General features: G+C 40.4%; 1 protein-coding gene and 1 non-coding gene across 7 annotated transcripts in view; both read right to left on the minus strand.

Annotated features, from left to right (window-relative positions):
• Positions 1-16,459, minus strand: part of HDAC8 (histone deacetylase 8) — a 255,073-nt gene that overhangs the window by 221,773 nt on the left and 16,841 nt on the right. The gene's annotated exons all lie outside the window — the stretch shown is intronic.
• Positions 1,694-1,834, minus strand: LOC120366743 (U4 spliceosomal RNA). The gene has a single exon (XR_005581305.1). It is a non-coding gene; the product is annotated as a U4 spliceosomal RNA (small nuclear RNA).

Genomic DNA, 16,459 nt, shown 5'->3' on the forward strand with positions numbered 1-16,459 from the left:
GTTGGAGTGCGGTGGCGCAATCTTAGCTCACTGCAACCTCTACCTCCTGTGTTAAAGCGATTCTTGTGCCTCAACATCCCAAGTAGCTGGGATTATAGGTGCACACCACCACTTCCAGCTATTTTTTGTATTTTTAGTAGAGATGGGGTTTCGTCATGTTGGCCAGGCTGGTCTTGAACTCCTGACCTCAGGTGATCCACCCACCTCAACCTCCCAAAGTGCTGGAATTACAGGCATGAGCCACCGCTTTCAGTCCCTTGGTTCTTATATTTAAACACTGACACTGAAAAAGTAGGACCCTTACTACAGTGAAGACATCAGAAAAAAATTGAAAGCAAAAGATAATTAGTTTTAGATACGTACTTTGAGTTTACACTTTCAATTTTCATTTAAGTTGCCTAAGAAAAGATGATTTCAGCTTGGGGTTGGTAACAATGGAAAACAAATAGAAAGGCTTTACTGTACTAGAAAAATTCACCAATGCTAGAGACACTTGCCCTCCTCTAGCAAGGACTAGCTTCAGGAAATGTTCAGATTTATCATAAAAATAGGTGCTGAGAAGAGCAATAAAAATGGGTTGTGTTTCTCAGACTTTTGAAAAGATTCCATTAAATAGATGGAAAAATACATTAAAATACATAAAACACACTGAAAAATATAATACTGAGTATTATGACCAGTATTTCTCAAAACTATGAAGGTCATCAAAATTAAAGAAAGTCTGAGAAACTGACACAGTCAAGAGGAGCCTAAGGAGGCAACTAAATGTAATATGGTGTCCTAGTGGGATCCGGGGACAGAAAATGGACATTATGTAAACACTAAGGAACTATAAACTATGAATAAACTACAGACTGTAATGAATGATCAGGTATCAATATTGGTTAATTGTAACAAATGCTTCATACTCATGTAAGATGTTAACAATAGAGGAAACTGTGGGGTATATGGGAACTCTACATTATCTGCTCAATTTTTCTATAAATCTAAAACTGTTCTTAAAAAAATGTTTATCAAATTTTTAAAAAGGGTTATTTTGTCACACCATTTAAAATGATTGCATTAATGAAAAATTCTTAATATGAGGGTCCAACTCATGGGCCTGGATCTAGGGCAGGTGGAAACTTCAGCCATCAGATGACAACTAGACAAGGACTCCATACCTCCCACAATATCCCAGATCAGAAAGCTGCAAATCCAGATACCCAAAATCCTTTCAGAGAATTTCAGAGAGAACAATGGATTATTAAGACAATAAGCAGAGCCTGTTTAACTTTCTTCCTCCTGAACCACCCTACAGCTTTCAAGCACATTGTGGACAGCAGGTTTCTCAAGCAGTGAAATCTCCATGTGCAAAAGCAGAGCTAACAATTCCAGCGGAGTCAAGGAAGCCTAGAGGAATTGCATAATTCAGCAGCTGCCTACCCCTCCTGAGAAGGGAGGAGTTGGTATGGGAGCAGAGGCCTCCCTGGGGCTTTAGTGACTCCTAAGTCTGGCCTTACAACATATACTCTTTTCTGACACAATCTTTTATACAAATAAGGCATACAAACTCCAAGTCTGACTCTTTTCCTCCTCTTGCCTAAACATTATTTAAGACTAAGGATCAAGAGTGTTATCTTTATCAGCTAGGTTACGAACTCTGAAGAATGGTTTTTTTGTTTTTGTTTTTGTTTTTTGTTTTTTTATTCAGTCTCTGTAGAGACTGTCAAAAATTGCTAATGCCGACTATATTTCAAGTCGTCATGGCAGGGTATTGGGAAAAGTTTTCAATTAGCAATAATTACGCCTCAGATAGACCTCATTGGTTATGATATTGCCATTGTGCAAAACCGAAGAACGGTTTCTTGATGGAAATACTGACCACTGTCAATTAGTAAAACAAATTTCAAGGTGAAAATCTGTTGATTCTAAATACTCGTTCTTTCATTCTTTTATTCACATTTTAAATACTTATTGAAGACCGATTATGAGTCAGATACTGGACTGATGAAAGAAAGTGGTGCAGGAGAACACTCTGACCTGATGAAACAGTTTAGATGAACATCAGATCAATAAATAGAAACGAGAATGACGTTAATAGAATTTCATTAAGCGGAAAACATACTTGATTTAACCTTGCACTCCCTCTAGTGGTTTTTTGATTAAAATGTGAAACTTACATAACAACCCACGGTCTAGTAACTTTCAGTATGCTGGAATCTCTGACATCCTGACTGCCTGACTTTGTGAGTACTCTAATCTCTGACTGCCGTGTGGAACCTCTCACCTTCTTTCTTCCCTGGTCCTGATAAATTAATATCTGTCAAGATATTACCACTGATTCATTGAACAAATATTTATTATCTATCTTGAGAAGGCATTAACTGATCATTTCAATTTAATAACTTTATTTCCCAAACATTTTAATATTCAGTAAGTCAACTGGTAACACTGTGGTGGAGAGTCTTTTAAAGGGTTGGGAATGAACATTTCCTATTCATCTCTGTCCTGCCCATCTACAGCAACTTTCACACTTGTCCATTCCCCAATACGAGCTGGGCCCTTGTATTATTGAGGGCTTACTATGTGCCAGGTAAAGTTCTAGGCAGTGAAGCTATAGTGATGAACAAAACAGACAAGAATTCCTACCTCCATGAAGCTTATGTTCTAGTGGTAGGGGGAGGGTGAAACAAGATAGATATAATTAACAAGCAAATTATTTTTCAGATTATCAATAGTATAGAGAACAATAAAACAGGGAAAAGATGATAGGAGGATTTTCTATGGTATGCAAATTTTTAAAAATGTGGTTAGGAAAGGCCTCAGTGAGAAAGTGTTATTTGAGCAAAGACTTAAAGGAGGTGAAGGACATCCTTAGGGGAAGAGCATTCCAGGCAGTGGGAACAGCAAGGGCAAAGGCCTAGAGGTGAGAACATGCCAGATATGTTCAAGGGAGCACAAGGAGTCCAGTGCCTGAAGAACAGTGAGGGAAAGAAGAAAATGGTAGCTTTACCAGGGAGAGGAGAAAGGGGATATTGTGTAGGGCCTCGTAGGGCATGGTAGGGACTTCAGCTTTTACTCTGAGTGGAACAGGGAGCCAGTACAGTGTTTTGAGCAGAGGAGTAACAGGATCTAATTCGTTTTAAAAGGATCATTTTAACGTTGTATGGAGAACAGACCAAAGAGAGGCAAGGCTAGAAGCAGGAACACTAGCTGGGAGCCTGTTGCAATAATCTGTGAGAGAGATGATTGTAGTTAGGACTAGGGTTGTAGTGCTGGAGGTAGTGAGAGGTGGTCAGATTCTGGATATATTTTGAAGACAGAGTCGACAGAGTTTTTTTTACAGATTGAATCTGAGGTGTGAAAGAAAGGAGTCAAGGGTAATTCCGGTATGTTTAGCTTAAACAACTAGAAGAATAGGGTTGCCATATGGGAGGGAAATATTACGAGTTCAGCTTTGGACATACTAAGTTTGGGATGTCAATCAGACACCCACCAATTAATCTACTCTCTACCACCTTCTCCTGCCTATACATTTACTTACTTCTCTCGGTCAGAAATCCTTTGATACTTCTATATATTTTTTGGTATGGCATTTCCAGTCTTAGCTAAAATATTTCCATCTACTTAAGCAAGAAACTGGGTATTTTTGACATTTCCCTTCTCTTTACTCCCACAGCCAATTGATCGCCATGTCCATTCTCTCTTATACTCTCAAATGCTATCCTTTCTTTTCACATCTGCTGTCATTAATTTTGTTTATACTTTCCCAATCTCTACCTTGGTCACTGAGCATAATAGTTTGATCTTTTTCCTTTATCAGTGAGAACAGGTCAAGTGGTTCAACTGATCTGGGGTCAGGAAGTGAGGGTGGAGGCAAGTAATTTACTCCCAGTCCTGGTACCTTGAACTGAAAGTGAACATATACTATTTTCACACTTTGAGGCTTAGCTCGCAGTTGGTGCTACTGTAATCACCAGCTCAGAATAACATTTAAGAGAAATTGCTGAGGTTGAGCTGGGAAAGCACACCTATATTTGGATTATATCAAGGTCCCTTTGAGTGGTCCACCCAACTATATCTTGATTAACAACCTTCTCAGAAAATCAGGTAGTAGGCCAACCATGATGCTGCTGGAAATCTAGCACCTCTTTCATAACATAACTGGTCTCTTAGCCTCAGGTTGCTGGGGCTAATTGCAGAGACAAGGTAGTCAAAGTACACCAAAGAATATTGAAAAGACTGGATGAATGATCATGTGGAGGAAAAGCGTGAAGTTCAAGGATCTGCTGATGCAGGAGGTCTATGGGCAGATGACTGAATTTCACTCAAAGGTTTATAAAGAGTCCTTCAATTTTTGGCATTGGCAGATGAGTCTGTGACCGGATGAAATCTCACTGATGTCTCACACCTGAATGACTCAGTTAGTGTAATACATATACAATTTAAGAGCAAACACTTTTTGGTTCTCAGTATGTGCCAGGCACTATTCTACATGCTTTACACATATTAGTTCATATCATATCACACTGTTTTTTGAGGTAGGTCATGTTATCTCCATTTTATAGCTCAGGAATTTGAGGAAAAGAGGGTTTAAGTAACTTGTTAAAGCTGACATAGAAAGTGATACTGGTGAAGTTCAAACCCAGGCAGTGTGACTTCAGAGTTCCTGCTTTTAATCCCTGTGCTACGTTGTATGGTAAACGCTAACTGGCTATGTCCTTGTGCAGTACATACTTGGTTTTGGGTGACCCAGGTATTGGCCAGACTCTGGAGTGTTGATGGTTTCAGTAACTAGCCAGAGCAATAGCAGGCTAAAAATGATTGATGTCTTGAAGGGAAGAGGCCTGGATGGAGGGGTGTAGTGAGTTGTTAAGAAATGCATTCTGAGGAGTCTGGGGTGGAGAACTAATGTGTTATGTGTTAGAGTAGCAGCAGTACTGTCCCCCAGTACCTAGTTAACATATATGGCCGTGGCTGGAGAGCAGATGGCCATGGAACTTGAGAAAGGGAAGACCTTTTAGATGAACAAGGCAGCAGTAGTTGGTGTGAATTGGGCTAAGAGAGTAAGAGGGATTAATCACTGGTTGAAAGTATTCTAGATGTGAATCTACAATAAGGTTCATTGGGACAATGTCCCAATGGCCCAAGGGCTTGGAAGATACCTTGGTCTATCTTTGCTTCAACTGTAGAAATCATCAAGGCATACTAGAGGTTAGGTCAGACAGGAGGCAACTAAGAGAACCCTTAGACAAAGAGTTCTCAAAGTGTGCTGTGTATTAGAATCACCTGGGGAGGCACTGGTTAAAAATGAATATTCCTAGGCTCTACCCCTAGAGGGTCTAATTCAGGAATCATCATTTTAGGATTAAGATGAAGGTGGTATGCAGACCACATTATGAAATATGATCCATCAGGTTACAAGCAAATCTGAATAGCTGTGTGGGCTTGTTGGAGTGGTGCTCATGGACACAAGCAACCCTGGATCCTATGAAAATGGGGCACGTGGAGAGTAAACTTCTGGGATTCCCTATGATGAGCCAGGATCTTTATGTTCTACATGTGCATCTGCCTGTTACCTATGCTGTGGCTGAGGTAAATGGCTGTGACATTCTCAAACTGGAACCATTTCTACTTCCTCTTAAGATTCTGAATTCTGAAACAGCATGGGTGTGAGTCTGTCCTGGCTGGTACAGGCTGTAATGGTTTGAGCTCATTGCCACAGCTGCCTCTGAAAGGAAGTATGTCCCATCTTTAAAGTGGCCTTGATCACTAAGAGCTCTCATTTCCACTTGGGGTAACTGACCTTGGTTAGGACCAACTTCCTGGAGAAGTGGGTGCAGGGTCAGAGATCAAAGTACCCAGGTTCTCCTGCAACAGGACAACATCCCACACTCCACACCTGGATGATGAAGGCATTAGTCAACAGTATAGGCCAGGGCTGGGGTAGAAGTAAGCTAGACCTTAAGCTACTGGAAGGTCATTTTTTTGTATCAGGGAACTAAATTCCTTTCTATTAAGGAGGACAAGTATTGGGGTATAAAGATGTACAGGATGAGTACTGGGGTATAAAGATGGATTGCTGATAGTATCAAGGAATTGCTGGATGTTTTTAATCTTCCTAGGAGACTTCTTTCAGAAAGGTTTACATGTTACCCAGCACTATGTAAACTCTGGCATAACAGAATGTGGTCCAGAAACACAATTTTTACACTTTGGGGTTTGGCCTGGAGTTGGTACTACTGTAATCGCTCCAATACCTCCAGCCCAGAGATTCTGTCAAGTCACATTAGGTGAATTTTTCAAAATATTGCCCAAGTAGACAACTATGAAATTGATTTAGAATATTCCAGACTAATTTTGGATAGTAATTACACTAAGGATGGGATAATTATGACAAGGAAGAACTCCTTTTTTATTTCCAGAAAGAGTCTCAAGGCCAGTATGGCAGAGATAGAGGAGGAATCAAGATGCTGTCCAAAGTTTTTGTTTTATAGAAGGTCTTGATTTTAGACTCAGAGAGCATCTGCTCCTTTGGGAGTAAGGCAAGTCCTGGGTACCAGGGCTACCATATAGTCATCCTCATCACTTAGGGGTGATCGCTCTGTCTCTTGGTAGGTAGTATCTTTTTTTGCCTTATAGGTATGAGTTGGCTTCTAGCAGTGTGAGGGGTGGGTTGAATAGGGAATTCTCTGTGTTGTTTTGGGTGGGGTAGAAGGTCATGGAAAATGCTAGCAGCAAATTTCTGACAAAGTGAAGGATGTGAGTCTTGAAGGCAGTAGTGAATAGTCTATTCTCAGTGAGGGGTGGCATATGGAAAAAGGGTAGTTGGTAACAAACAATATCAAGGCGACCTCAGCTGCATAGGCAGTTAGACCTACTGGATCAGGAACTTGTCTGAGAGGTTGCCTAAGAACCCCTGAGTATAACCTAGTCTGTATATAATAAATTACTTTCATCAAACACTTGCTATGAGCCAGGCTCTTGCTAAGCTCTTTAATTGCAATGATCACATTTAATCCTTATAACCCTACAAGGTACATACTATTGTCATCTCCATTTTATAAATAAGGACACTGAGGCACAGAGAGGTAATAATTGATGAAGCTAGTAATTGATTAAGCTGGGATTCCCTGTGCCATACTTCACTTGTGATATACGATCTTCCCCAGTTCTATAGGAATTTTAGGAACACCCCTTACAAACAAGAGGCTAGTGGTAGGGTGCCATAGGGACAAAGCATGTCCTAGCTGATTACTATGCTAGTGGCTGGCCAGGCAGTTTTCTGATGAAGGGCCTTAAGGGTTGGACATGTATTGACAGAGAATGATCTGGGCTACTATGGTAAAGTCCTGTTGTTTTTGTCTAAGGATGTGCCTGTTCTACAGGTACCAGCCCGGAACAGGTGTGAATAGCAAGTACAGAGACATGCTCCCATGTTTAAGGAGGGGTTTCCCTTGGTGTTGAGGCAATGTTGCTGATACTGAATCTAGATGTCCACTTTCATGCAGTTATCTATTTGTTTACAAAGGCTAGAGCTGGGGTGGTGTAGAGAAGGAGGTTTGGCAGCTCAGTTAACAAGTTACACTGTGCACAGAGTCCTTTGGGGAACTGGAACTGTAGTGTAATTCACTGTCATTCACTCTATCTGAAGCAAAAGGAGGTGGAGCTCTTGGAATACAGCTCTAGTAGCTTTGATCCTAACTGCTGGGTGGGTGGTAACTAAGAGTTGGAGGTTTAGTTCAACATTCTTCCTGTAGAGCTTGCCAAGACAAAGGGCATAGAGCTTTATGGCTCTACCATTTACTGCCTCCAGGTGAAAGTCCCAGAAGCCAGTAGCATTCCAGGAGAGAGTAATTTCTCCCTCTATTAGCAGGGAAGTAGGACAGAGAGGGCCTAGCTGGCATAGATTCCATGTTGCTGGGCAGAAGGCTGAAATGTCATGGGATAAGAAGGTAAATAACAGAATTGTTAGGGGGGAAGAAGGATGTGGTCAAATTAGAGATGTGGGTCTTAAATGGATTATCAGAGTAAGATGAAGGAAAATATTGGGAACTGAGATGCAGAACTAAACAGAATAAGACATTAGATAAAGCTGGTGGAAGGGCGAGGACTAGCCAGTTAAAGTAACCAAGCCAGATGTGATCTCGACACATTCAGGAGGTTAGGAGTCATTGTGCTGGGTGAAATGAATAATGTCATGGATAGGGTAAGTTCCATTTCAGGGAATTTACATGAAACAAGATGACTGCCTTAGACACTGACGACAAAAGGCAGAATCAAAGGATTCAAAGACGTCTGTGAACAAGTTACACAAGAGGGCAAGAGGGCAACACAGAGAAACAGAGGCCACTGAGCAGGCACTTTGCCAGTGTGCTGGCAGGCACCCCCCACACTCTTCTGCCACACTCATTCTTGACTTCTTTCACTCTGGCTTCACAAGAGATGCTTATTCTCTAAAAGACATTCACTTCACTCTCTCCTGCCACCTCTAAGACTTTGCTCCATCTCATCTTTTTCATATTTCTTGTATTTCCCCTTCAGCCCTTAAGTGTTCTTAATCTCTTAAAACAAAACCAGCAAACCACCCCTCGACCCTTACTTTCCCTTGACCACACCCCTCCTCTTTTCTTTCTTTCTTTCTCACTCAAACCTCTGGACAGAGTAGTTTTTCTTTCCTATTTCTTAGTTGTTACTCACCATACAATGATTTGAGGTATACTTCATCACTTTCTAGAAAGTTCTCTGACCAAGGTCATTAATGGCCATCTTAATTGCCAAATATGACTGACACTTCAGTACCTATCTAGATTGCCTCTTCATGGTACATGAAACTGTTGAGAACTCTTCTTCCTTAAACTCTTCTGCTCCCTTGGGATTCAGTAACTCCTTTCTATTTTGATTATGTGACTAGCCTTCATTGTTGCTTTTCAGCTGAATTGGCTGGAGTCTCTTCTGCTTGCCCATTACAAGGCGGTGCCTTCTGGGGTTCTAGGCTCCACTCATTTTCTCCTTATTATCTACCTTTTCCCTAAGTAATCCCATCCATTTTCATGGTTTGCACCACCACTTGATATACTGGCAACACATGTATCTCCAGTTCCAGCTTCTACTTCGATTTCCAAATCCAGATATTAAATTTCCCTGTATATTACCTCTGATGCACACCACCACCTATTCCTATTTATTGAAGTAGTGTAGTAAGTGTAGCACAGTGGTTAAGAATCCAGATTGCCTGGGTTTGAATCTCAACTTGGCCACCTACTAACCTTCAGAAAGTCATTTAACCTCTCTGTATTTCCATGTGTAAGATAGACATAATAATTATTACCTACTGCTTAGCGTTCCTATGAGGATACATGAGAAAAATGCATGTAAGGTAGTGCCTACCATATAGCTCAACATAGGTTAGCTATTGCCATTACTTCCCATTTTGCTTGGGACTCCACTTAAGCAAGCCAGAAACCTGAGTTATCCTCCTTATTTTTCACCTCCTCCCATATCTACTTAATCATCAATACTTGCTTTTATCTCTTAAAGCTGTCTCAAATCAGCTTTCACCATTCCCCACCCCCTAATCTCATTGCTTTGCCTCAGTTCAGGTCTTCATCACTTTTCAGTGGCACTGTGATACCTTAAGCGATCTCTCTACTTCCAGCCTATGCCTTTTGCAATCCATCTGCTATAACTTCAATCAGAGTTATTTTCCTACAACACAAATCCAACCACGTTACTTCCTAATATAATTTTTCAGTGTCTCCCATTTCCTACAGCAGAGTTTCTTAAAATTTGTGCATCAGAATTACTCCTAGAGTTTGAAAGTGCAGGTTCCTACCTGCACTACCCCAAACCTACCAAATCGAGATGTCTGAGAGAGACCTAGAAATCTACATTTTAAAATTCAGTGATTCCAATATACATGAAGTACTTCATGACCCATTTTCTATGTTTCTACTTCTTCTTCTGCCATTATCTACTTTATACCTTAACCCTCCAGCAATACTGAGCTATGTGTAGTTTCCCAAATCTGCCGAGCTATATTACATTGCTCTGCTTTTTATTTTACATTGTTTATTTTATTTCTGCCTTTTAATTTTATATTCCAGCTTTAATGACTTTTGCAAATGCTATTCTGGCCTTCTGAAATACCCCCACTCTGACACTTCCTTGTCTCACTGGCACATCCCTTTTCATCCTTTGAAGTCATCTTCGTCATCACCTCCTTACTGACAAATCTTACTTCATCTCTACAGCATTGTTTCTCAACCATTTCTCTTTCTCTTTCTCTTCTCTTCTCTCCTCTTCTGTCTCTCTCTCTGTCTCTCTCTTTCTGTGTGTTTGTGTGTGTCTCCCCCTCTCTCTGAGACTGGGTCTTGCTTTGTCACCCAGCCTGGAGTGCAGTGGTGCAACCTCAAACTCCTGGGCTCAAGCAATCCTCCCACCTCAGCCTCCTGAGTAGCTAAGACTACAGGCACACACCACCACGCCAAGCTAATTTTCTAATTCTTTGTAGAGATGAAGTCTCACTATGTTGCACAGGCTGTCAACCATTTTTTCATTATCATGTGCCACCTCTACCGAAAGAGCCTTTTTAGATACCTTTTCCTAATTGACTCCCCATAACATTTTAATACTGCAGATACAGTGTACATCTGTTTATGTACTGTGGTACATTAGATGACTGTAAACCATTATAAAACAAAAGTTGTTTCACCTCCTTCCCCCAAGAATAAATTTTTGTTCCATTGAGGGAAATATCACTCCTGTTGCAAATGCCTGCTGTACTGTACCAGACATTGCTATTCAAACTGCTCTTCTTGAGTTTCACCCTTGGTTTCTGTGATGTCTTTTCTGATTCTCTCTTTTTGACCATTCAAGATTCCTTTGGAGGCTTTTCTTTTTCCACTTCCATTTAAACACTAAAGTTCCATAAGTCTCAGTATTTGTTTGTTACCCCCTCCCCCTTATTATTCTATATATGCTTCTTAGGTGATTTTATTCATTTCCTTAGTTTTAATACAATCTTTAATGTTGTTGACTTTCAAATCTGTATCTTTAGTGAAGATGATTCTCCTGAGCTCCAGTCTCTTGCTGTTTCAAGTATGGTCCACAGACTGGCAGCATGTATTACCTGGGATCTTGTTAGAAATGCACATTCCTAGGTTCCATCTCAGACCTCATGAATCAGAATCTGCATTTAAACAAGAATCCCAGAGATTTCATATACACATTAAAGGTGGAGAAGTCCTGGGCTGGGCCCTATTATCAGCTCTCTAATAGACATCTTCAATTACATATTTCATAAACACATGATTCCTTACCCTATAAGCTTCTTAATGGTAACAATTTACTCAATCATCTACACAAGAACTCTACACTACCCCTTCCTTATCATTTATATCTAATTGGTCTTCTTTACTATCTATTCTATCTACTAAATGGCTTTTGAATTTATTCCCTCTTCTTCTTCTTCTTCTTCTTTCTTCTTCTTCTTTCTTCCTCCTCCTCCTCCTCCTCCTCCTCCGCCGCCGCCGCCGCCGCCTCCTCCTCCTCCTCCTCCTCCTCCTCCTCCTCCGCCTCCTCCTCTTCTTCTTCTTTCTTCTTCTTCTTCTTCTTTCTTCTTTCTTCTTTCTTCTTTCTTCTTTCTTCTTTCTTCTTTCTTCTTTCTTCTTTCTTCTTTCTTCTTTCTTCTTTCTTCTTTCTTCTTTCTTCTTTCTTCTTTCTTCTTTCTTCTTTCTTCTTCTTTTTTGTTTCGTTTTGAGATGGGAGTTTCGCTCTTGTTGCCCAGGTTGGAGTGCAATGGCATGATCTCGACTCACTGCAACCTCCGTTTCCCAGGTTCAAGCAATTCTCCTGCCTCAGCCTCCTGAGTAGCTTGGATTATAGGCATGCACCACCACACCTGGCTAATTTTGTACTTTTAGTAGAGATGAGGTTTCTCCATGTTGGTCAGGCTGGTCTCGAACTCCTTACCTCAGGTAATTCACCCGCCTCAGCCTCCCAAAGTGCTGTGATTACAGGTGTGAGCCACCCAGCCCAGCCCAAATTTATTCTCTCTTCTATACTCATCACTACTGCTTTCATTTCTTCTTGGATATATTATCAAAATAATGTCCTCACAGATTTCTCTGTGGACAGTTTCTGTCCCTCTGGTTTAACTGCTGACTATTGCTAGAGTCATATTCCTAAAATGCATGTCTGACAACGTTACTTCTTCATGGCTAAAAATTCTTTCAGTGACATCTCACTGTCTAAAGCTGGAGTTCTTAAGCTGGGACCCATACATGGGCTTCAGGAAATCCTTACACTTTCTGAAACTACAAGGAAAAATTTGTGTATGTACATTTTCTAGGGGATGTATGTACATTCTTTAAGTTAGTGGTTCTTAACCTTTTTTGGTGGTGGAAAACTCAGTGGGGTCGACGACCAAAAAAGCGTTAAGAACCACTGACCTAAAAGATCAGGTCCAAGCTGTTTAGCTTGGCATTCAAGGACTTTTTATACCACTCCAACCTTATCTCTGGTCATTTATCTGTAGAAACCTATGGTTCCAGCTTTAATGACAGATTTGAAGTCCCACCCCAACAACTTTCACATCTCTAAGCATCTGCACATGCTGTTCCTAGAATAACCCTAAGATTATACACATAACTAGTAAGAGGTGGAGCCTGAATTTACATCCAGGTCTTACTTCAAAGTTCACAGTCATTCTACTTTACAGTGACTTGACATTTTACACTGTGACCTAACACACACACACACACACACACACACACACACACACACACACACCCCAGAACAAGTTTCATGAATCCCACCTTGATATGAAAGAAAGCTGGTTGTAGCCTACTAAACTGATAGAATGCTCATTAACAAATTGCAGTCCTTGGTTTGAAAAACACTGCACTACACCTTTGCTGAAATAGGCAGATCTTATTACTGAGAATTTATTATCTTAGCCCCAGCAGTACTCAGGCTTTGAGGTTTTCTGAGGATAAAAGAGTTTTCATAATTCAAAAGTGTCTGCTAATGAACTGACCACTTATATCAGTTCCAGCTCAAAGAACCCTCTCCTTCAAATACTAGAGTCTAACCCTATCCACCTGGTCAATCATTTTGACTCTCATGGATTGTCAGGTACATTAGCTAGCAATTCAATGCAAATCTGTTAGAAAATAAAATTATAAATCTTATAAAAACATGCTGGATATCATGAATTCAGCATGCACACACAAAACTGGTAAGGATCTGGTACACCAGTCTACAATTGAAGAGGAGAAAAATACGTATAAATAATGATTTTAAAAGCGGTTCAAAACAAAATGACTTGAATACCAAGTGATTAAGAAAATGCCTTTGGGAACACTAATGAAGTCTTTAAATATTTTGGCAAAATCAGCCCTCTAAAAGATCATGCTACAAATATCTCAAAGGAAGTGAAACATACCATCTTGAAATATCATGCAATTTTGTTTGAAAAATTAGGCCCAAAACAAAAGCCATGAATTATTCATACATTTTTTGTTTCTTTTAAGATTTAGTGCATTGTTATATCTAGCTCTCATTTTTATTAAATGAGAAAAAAATATGTATATTTTAATAGTTTTTAGTTATTCAAGCTAGCATCCTAATCAAACCCTACTTCTTCCACTATTACTCTAAAATTTTGTTCTCCTTCTAAAATAAATTCACTAATGGCCTTTTGTGTAGTACCAACTGCCCTCGAGTAATAAGAACCTCCTGTATACCTCTTTGTTTCCTCAGTGCCTGCATACAGAGGGAGTTTAATAGATGTTTGTTAATTAACTGATTATGAAAGCCTCCTCTGCCTCCAGTCTCAGTTCCCTCCAATCCAACCAGTACATTTTCAATCCTCCCTAAAATTATTTAGTAAATTCCCACCAACCCCAGAAAAAACTTCAGTTCCTCAGGATGGCTTATAAAACCTTTATAATCTGATCTTGTTCTATTTGCCCTCAGACTCTGGCCATATTTCACTACTTGTGGTTCTCCAAATGTTCTGTACTTTCTTGTTGCCAGACTTAACATTATTCCCTCTGCTTGGAATTTTCTATCTCACCAAGGGAAAAACCAACTCCTAGTCCTTCTTCTGGACACCACACTACCTTGTATGTAATGCTAGCACTCTGACCACACTGCATTATAACTACTTCCTGCCTTGTTTCCAGCAGTTTTTTTTTTTTTTTTTTTTTTTTGTAAAAATTTTATTAATGGCTGGGCTCGGTGCCTCATGCCTGTAATCCCAGTACTTTGGGAAGCCGAGGCAAATGGATCACCTGAGGTCAGGAGTTCGAGACCGGACTGATCAACATGGAGAAACCCTGTCTTTACTAAAAACACAAAATTAGCTGGGTGTGGTGGCACATGCCTGTAATCCCAGCTACTAAGGAGGCTGAGGTAGGAGAATCGCTTGAAACTGGGAGGCAGAGGTTGCAGCGAGTTGAGGTCATCCCATTGCACTCCAGCCTGGGCAACAAGAGTGAAACTTTGTCTCAAAAAAAAAGTTTTATTTATAAAAGCAATATAATCACATTAGAGAAAATATGGGAAACAGAAAAAACGTGGGTATATTATGTAAGTGTGTACATATGAAAATATAGGGCTGGATATTCTAGCTAACACCTGTAATCCTAGCACTCTGGGAATCTGAGGTGGGAGGATCACCTGAGGCCAGGAGTTCAAGACCAGCCTAGGCAACATAAGGCGACCCTATCTCTATTAAAAAAATTTTTTTTTAAAATTATACTTTAGATTCTGGGGTACATGTGCAGATCTTACAGGATTGTTACATAGGTGTACTCATGCCCTGGTGGTTTGCTGCCTCCATCCCCCTGTCATCTACATTAGGTATTTCTCCTAACGTTATCCCTCCCCTACCACCCCACCCTCTGCTATGGGTCCCCTAGCCCCCCACTCCCCAACAGACCCCAGTGTGTGATATTCCCCTCCCTGTGCCCATGTGTTCTCATTATTCAACACCCACTTATGAGTGAGAACATGCAGTATTTGGTTTGCTGTTCTTGTGTCAGTTTGCTGAGAATGAAGGTTTCCAGATTCATCCATGTCCCAGCAAAGGACATGAACTCCTCCTTTACAAATTTTTTTTTTTTTTAATTTAGCAAGATGGGCCAGATGCAGTGGCTCATGCTTGTAATCCCAGCACCTTGGGAGCCCAAGGCAAGCGGATCACCTGAGGTCAGGAGTTTGAGACCAGCCTGGCCAACATGGTAAGACCCCGTCTCTACTAAAAGTACAAAAATTAGCCAGGTGTGGTGGTATGCATCTGTAATCCCAGGTACTTGGGAGGCTGAGGCAGGAGAATCACTTGAACCAGGGAGATGGAGGATGCAGTGAGCCAAGATTGTGCCATTGCACTCAGCCTGGGCAACAAGAGCAAAACTTCGTCTAAAAAAAAAAAAAAAAACAAAATTAGCCAGGTGCTGTGATCCCAGCTACATGGCAGAAGTGAGAGTATCACTTGAGCCTAGAAGGCTGAGTCTGCAGTAAGCTATGATTGCACCACTGCACTCCCACCTAGGTGACAGAGTGATATCCTTGTTGCAGGAAAACACACACACACACACACACACACACACACACACATCTCACATAGCCAATATTACCATTGTCACAAAGCCACTGTTAACATTTTGTTATGTTTCCTTCTAAGATCTTTTTCACGTGTATATATATTTTTACAGGACTCTAATCTGAGTGAATATATGAGGTTTAGTCAACTGCCCTTTAAAAACAAAATCAACATAATAAGATAGGCACTTCTTTTTCTATTTATGCAGTTGTATGAGCCACCATTTTTAATGGTTTTATAATATTCCTTCAAGTGGATATGCTGTGGTATACTACCTAACCCACTGCTGTTGAATATTTAGGTCTCCCTCCTGCCCCTTTTTTGGCTACTGTAAGTAAGAGAGAAAGTACCATCTTCACAAATACATCTTTACCGTATTTTGGATCGGTTTACTCCCTTAGAATAGATTACCAAGAGTAATAGATGTTATCAGTTAAAGATCTTCCTTTCTTTGGCTCATATTTGGTAGTAGGGAAAGATATATATATATACAATCCATTCATATCTATTGGGAATTGGTTCCAGGACCCCAGCAGATACCAAAATCCATGCATACTCAAGTCCCACAGTCAGTGCCATGGAACCCGCAGATGATGAAAGTCAGCCCTCTGTATGTGCAGGTTTCGCATTTGGTAACTACTGTATTTCCTATCTGTGTTTGGTTGCAGATGCAGAACCCACTGATATGGAGGGCTGACTATATTTATAGAAAAAAATCTGCATTTAAATGAATCCCCACAGTTCACATCTGTGTTGTTCAAGGGCTAACTGTATATTTCAATTCCTTTACTTATTAGTGATGCTAAATATTTTTTCATGCTTGTTTAATATTTGTTTCCTCTTTTGTGAATTGCCTTTCTGTATTTT

Source organism: Saimiri boliviensis, chromosome X (genome assembly GCF_048565385.1).
Source record: "Saimiri boliviensis isolate mSaiBol1 chromosome X, mSaiBol1.pri, whole genome shotgun sequence".
NCBI classification, from domain to species: Eukaryota; Metazoa; Chordata; class Mammalia; order Primates; family Cebidae; genus Saimiri; species Saimiri boliviensis.